Source organism: Meriones unguiculatus, chromosome 15, assembly GCF_030254825.1.
Source record: "Meriones unguiculatus strain TT.TT164.6M chromosome 15, Bangor_MerUng_6.1, whole genome shotgun sequence".
Classification (NCBI taxonomy): Eukaryota; Metazoa; Chordata; class Mammalia; order Rodentia; family Muridae; genus Meriones; species Meriones unguiculatus.
In genome coordinates this window covers 76,541,514-76,547,782 of record NC_083362.1, presented here as the reverse complement: position 1 = coordinate 76,547,782, position 6,269 = coordinate 76,541,514, and positions in this window count along the sequence as shown.

The window sequence follows — 6,269 nt, the reverse complement described above, 5'->3', positions numbered from 1 at the left end:
TGGCTGTGGATTCCCTGATCAGAGGTAATATCTTATAGAATGGTAGCCAGGCCTGCCTTCAGGTTTCTGCCTTGACTTCTCTGGATGATGATGTGATCCAGAATCTTAAGCCAAATAAAACCTTTCTGCCCCAAAGTTGCCTTGGGTCAGGGTATTTATGACAACAACAGAAACTGGGACAATTATGTGTCGTTTTAATTTATTATTTATTTATGTATCTCTGTGTATTTGAGACATGTGTATACAAGTGCCTACGGAGAGCAGTAGAGGATGTTAGATTCCCTGCAGCTGGACTATAGGTGATTGTGAGCTGTTTGATATGGATCCTGGGTACCAAGCCTGGGTCATTTAGAAGAGCAGTAAGTACTCTTAAACACTGATCCATCTCCCCAGCCCACGGATTTTTGTTTTGTTCTGTTCTGGTTTTGCTTTTTTGCTCTTGTTGTTTGTTTGTTTATTTTCTGTTTGTTTGTTTTAGGTAGGCTCTCATATCCCTTTGGCTATCCTCAAAATCAATATGTGGCTGAGGATGACCTTGAACTCCTGATCTTCTGCTTTTGTTTCCCAAGTACTGGGATTCCAGGTGTGCACCTCCACACCTATTTTTATCTGTGCTGGGTATCTGGCTTCGTGCATACTAGGTAAAATGAAGCTGAATTCCCAGCCCGGATTCCATACGGACAATGCTGCAATGACCTTGAGGATGCATATAGCTCTATAAGATACAGATTTCACTTTCGTTGGATAAATGCCTGAAATGGGATAGATAGCTAGGTCAGATAGCTCTCTTTTGAGCTGTTTAAAACGTGTGCCATTTTCCATAACGGCTGTGCTACTTCATATGCCCACCAAGCATGCCCTCTGTTCTCCACTCCTCACCAGCATTTGTCTTTTGTCTTCTAGACATCAGCCATCCCTGCAGAGTTTTCGCACTTCCCAAACAGTGCACATCTTGTCTGGCGCCCTGGGAGAGTTTGTTCATCATCCTCTTTTTAAAAGAGTATTTACTTTCTTTATGTATACAAGTGTTTGCCTGCATGTATTTCTGTGCACCATGTGTGTGAAGCACCCATGCTAGGGGTCTTCTGGAACTGGAGTTGCAGAGAGTTGTAATCCACCATGTGGGTGCTGGGAATGAAACCTGGGTCCTCCGAAAGAGCAGCCAGTGCTCTTTAACTTCTGAGCTGTCTTTCTAGTCCCTCATCATCCCTTTTTGGTGACATAATCCTGAATTGCTTTCTGTCACAACAAAACCATTATGTGCTCCTTTGTGTCTCTTTAAAATCCCATGCTCAGATCCCCAGTACCTTGGAAGGCTACTCAGTTTGGAGACAAGAACTTTAAAGGGTTGATTAAAATTAAATGATCACTAGAGTGCACCTGATGCCAAATCCAGTTTGACTGTGTCCTCTTAAGAAAAGATTAGGACACACACACACACAGAGTAATGCTCATGTAAGGCCACAGGGAGAAGGCAGACATTTACAAGCCAAGGAGAAGGTCCTCAGAACAGTACCAGTCCCATCAACACTTTGACTTTAGATGTCTATCTTGCAAAATTGAGCCCCCAAACCTGTGGTGTTGGCTCTGGCAGCTCCGAAGGTTGTAGTACTCCCTGCAAGGTAGAGCATCCCAATAAGCTCCGTGTGGCCCATGATCTCTGACACACAGCTAGCCCGTGGAACTCACCTATGCTAGGTAGACAGTGGAAAGGTGGCAGGACACAAAGTCAGGCTGTGCTAGGAGCCTGGCCAAAGGCAGAGCTTCAGACAGTAACAGCAAGACCCAGCCCTTCAGGAACTCAGACTTTAGGACAGGACATACTGCCCATGCTTTAGGAACTCAGCAAATATTTGTGGCATGCTTCACACATGAATGAATACCACATAATAAATACTTGCTGCTTATTTATCCCTTGCTGTGTGTCAGGGTCCATGCATATTTGGTCTCTGAGACTTGCCCAAACCTGCCAGTGGAGAGATCACTCTTTCCATTTTCCAGATCATGTTCCAAGGTCACAGTGTTTCTATTCACACATTAATCGTAGAAGACAGATGGGGAGATGAATGGCAAATAAACTGCTCATGGGCTGATCAACAAAAGTAAACAAACTCCTCCTGCAGCCTGGGAGAGGTAGGGTTGGCATAGCAACCCAGGCTATGCTCATTCCTCCATTGGTCTCTTTGGTCATGAGTGAACCTTGACCAGCAGGAGCCCAGGCTTTTCCTATTTTAGATCTTCATATGGATACATCTTTGCCATCTTCTGAGCATCAAAAGTAGATCATGTTTGGACTAAAGAGGTGGCTCAGGGGTTAAGAGCATTTTCTGCATGTCCAGAGGACCTGAGTTTGGTTCCCAGCACGTATGTTGGGTAGCTCCCCATAGTCTGTAATTCCAGCTCTGGGGGTCCAGTGCCTCCACAGTTACCTGCATTCACATGTGCCCACCCGAAGACACACCTATCTACCAAAATTAAAAATAATAAAAATAAATGTTGTTTAAGAGAACATCACATTTGGCCTTCCCCTTCTGTTATCTTACATCATCTTCATGAAAGTACTTGTTTTATTAAAATAATGCAAGACAATACTCATGACATTTGCTTTTTGCCTTCTCCAGTGGCTCCTAAAGTGTGAATTTCATGGATACCGAGGCCTAATTGCTTTCTTCAGCCCTCAGCCCCTTCTACTTTCAACTCGCTTTGGATGCTTCTCTTATTGTTGCCATAAAACGTCTGACAAAAACAACCTAAGAGAGCAAGGGCTTGCTCTGGCTGACTCTTTCAGCGGACAGTCTGTGATCACAGGGACGGCTTGGACCAGAGGCAACTGGTCACACTGTGTCCACAGTCGGGATGCGGGGGACTTGCATGCTGCTGCTCGGCCACTCTCCTCTTTATTCAGTCCAGGACCTCGGACCATGGGCTGCTGCTGCCCCCATTCAGGGCTTGTCTTCCCACCTCGGATAATCCAGTCTGGAAACTCCCTCGCAGGCGTGCCCTCCATTTTGTCTCACAGGTGGCTGGAGAGCTTGTCCTGCTTTGCTTTCTATGGCTGTAATAAAGGCCGTGACCAACAGCAACTTGGGGAGGACGTCCTTCACTGAGGAAAGTCAGGGCAGGAGCCAGGACCAGAAGCAAAGCCATGGGCGAATGATGCTTACTGCCTTGCTCCCTGTGGCTGCCTCAGCTCTCTTTCTTATACAGCCCAGGGGTGGCACTGCCTGTAACAGGCTGGGCACTTTCACATCAATCATTAATCAAGAAAATGCCCCCACCGACCTGCCTACTGGCCAATCTGATAGAGGCATTTTCTCCGTGGAGGTTCCCTCTTCCCTGATGACTCTAGTTTTGTCAAGTTGACAAAAAGAAAAAAAGAAAAGAACCTCACAAAACTAACCAACACACGGACAACATTAGCCCTCACAGGCACCTGGTGATTATTTGTTAAATAGTGACTAGATTACCATTACAGATGGTTTTCCAATGAGTTAATAATCTAGCTGTAAGTTAAAAGTATACCATGGTTTAATAAAAAAGGGAAAGTTATAATATTCCTTATATAATGTGGCCTCAGTAATGCCACCCTCTGTGTGTGTGAGAGAGAGACAGACAGACAGACAGGGAGAAAGAGAGAGAGAGAGAGAGGAGAGAGACTATGAAAATCTCAGTCCAGTAGCATCAGGCTCTCTGGGATTATTTTCTGGTGTTGTGGTTGTGGATAGTTACTTCAATCCTTTATACTTCATTATTTCAATTTATTTCCCAATAAATAGTAACTATCCATCTTTCAAATTCAAAATTGTCAGAGTGGGTCAAGAAATCAGGACATCTTTGTGTGAAACATGCTCACACACCCTCCAATTTCCCATTTTTGGGTCTCTCTCCCCCCCATATATAGAGAGATCTGCATATATATATGCATATATATAGAGAGAGAGACAGAGAGACACAGAGAGAGAGAGAGAGAGATACAGTTTACTCATCACCAGAGAGCATCAAATTGGGGAGAGAGCTGTCACCAGAAGCACCTTGCCTTCTGCGGTACAGCTGCAGACAAGCCTGGTCTTCGAAGTTCCCAGTCGCCTGACCAGGCAGTGAAAGATTTTCACTTAAGAAGCTTTGGAGAGCCCTACAATCTCACTGCATGTGGAAGCCTGAAAGGACCTCCCAAAGCAGGGTCAGGACCATGAGCAGCTAGGCCTGAGTCTTTCATACTAAAAACTCTAGGCTTTGGGGTCAGAATGAGTAGCTTAAACCCTTGGAGACACATACAGAATCATTCGTTTGGGCACATGCCTTGGTTTCTTTTTCTATTGCTATAATAAAATACCCTGACAGAAGCAACGCAGGGAGAAAGGGTTTATTTGGCTCAGGGTCCAGGTCATAGACTATAACTTCATGGTAGGGAAGTTAGAGTGACAGGAGCTTGAGGAAACCAGTTGCAACCCATCCACAGTCGAATGCAAAGGGCAAGAATTAATACACACAGGCTCCTGCACAGTTCACTTTTCTACCCTTATACAGCATCCCCTGACTCTGGAAAGGTGCTGCCCACAGTGGGCTGGGTCTTCCTATATCAATTAATGTCATCAAGATAATCCTCCACACACAGAGAAGCTCAAGGGCCAACCTGATCTAGACAGTTCTGCATTGACACTCTCTTCCCAGATAACTCTGGATTGTGCCAGGTAATAGTTAAAGCCGACAGGGCACTTTGCTGGAGGGAGGGACAAAGGCATGCATCCTGTTTCTGAAATAAAAGGAAAACACACACACACACACACACACAGCCTGCTGCTTAAGTCCTAAGCAAACACTTCACCAGAAAAGTCTAGTTGACTAGTGTCCAAAGTCAGGTTAACTAAGCGCTATTTGCCTTTCAAAACGCTAATTGAGGTCAAGACACGTAGGTCAAGCAGGGCTCAGCGAGCTTGAAGACTTCTGCTGGAGTGAGAAATCTTAGCCGGTAAGAATCGGAAGGTTCACCCCAGGCTAATGTCAAGACCTGGGGAGCCTGGGACACAATGGGGAGCTCCTGGCCTTCCTGTCTTCCCATACACTCCACACACACACCTGAACCTCGGCTACCCAGGCCCACAAGGAGTTCTCTTGTCTGGATATCCCCACCCTCCCCGCCCCCGCGGCCGCTGGGACACCCTAGACGCGTCAGCTGGATGGATGGGTGAGGGGCTGAAGAAAGAAGTCTTGAGCGGTGGCCTGGCGGATGCTGTGGCATGTCAAGTCACAGCCCTCGCTTCCGCGGCTGCCAGGAGTGTGGACCTCCGTAGTCTCCTCCCTGGGGAGGCCTGGTCGACCTTCTCAGACCCACCGCCCCAGGCAGCCTGTATTCAAGAAGTCGGCTGAACTATCGCCCACTTTCCCAAAGTTTCTACTGAAAGTGGTCTCAGAAAGCAGATCGATCCTAAAATGAGGTTTGTGAGACAGATCACCGCCCCGGGTGCAGGAGGAGAATTGACAGTCCCCGCTGCTGTAAAAACCCAAGAAGGGCGGGGGGGGGGGGGGGGGGCAGCGTTCATTGTACTTGGTTGAAGTTAGGCGTTTTACCAGAAGGGGGCGCCATCACCACTATTTGGAAAGACTTCGGAATTACCCAGTTCTGTTGATATCTACAGAAGCTGGGACCTTCATGACAGCCCAGACTCTAGCAGCCAAAGAACAGAGCTGGCTGAGGATCAGGTCCGATATTAAGTCCCAGGTAGTGGAGTTCCAGAAAGGAGTAATTCTCACTTCCAAGGCCACATTCCTGCTTGAGAAGCAATGGGGCCCTTTGCCTGGGAAGGGAACATCTAGGCAAATGTCCCTGACTCTCCTGAATAGCCAGGCCCTGGAGTTGTCCCCTTCCATGCAATCTTCCTCTTCCTCACAGCTATTCCAGAATCCAGCCCAATCTCCTACCCCAGCAGAAGACTAGGGGCGGGTCACAGCTGAACAGATGCAGCACTACAAGGGCTCCCGGTGTTCTGGCCCAGACAGCAGGAACCACGCAAATTACACCCCGGACCCACGGAACACAGAGGGGAGCGGAGCAAACGGCTGGATGTGAATCTTGACCAAAGTACAAGCTTTTCTGTTTGGATTTCATACCTGACAGCTCAGGGACAGAGTGTGACCATGGTGACAGAGCATTCTCAAATGGCCACCAGCCATGAAAAAGATGGAACTCTAGCTTCCTTCCTAGGTGTCTCTCCCGGTTCACGTCAGCACTGAATACTGTGGAGGTCATTTCCTGTATCTCTGCCAATGTT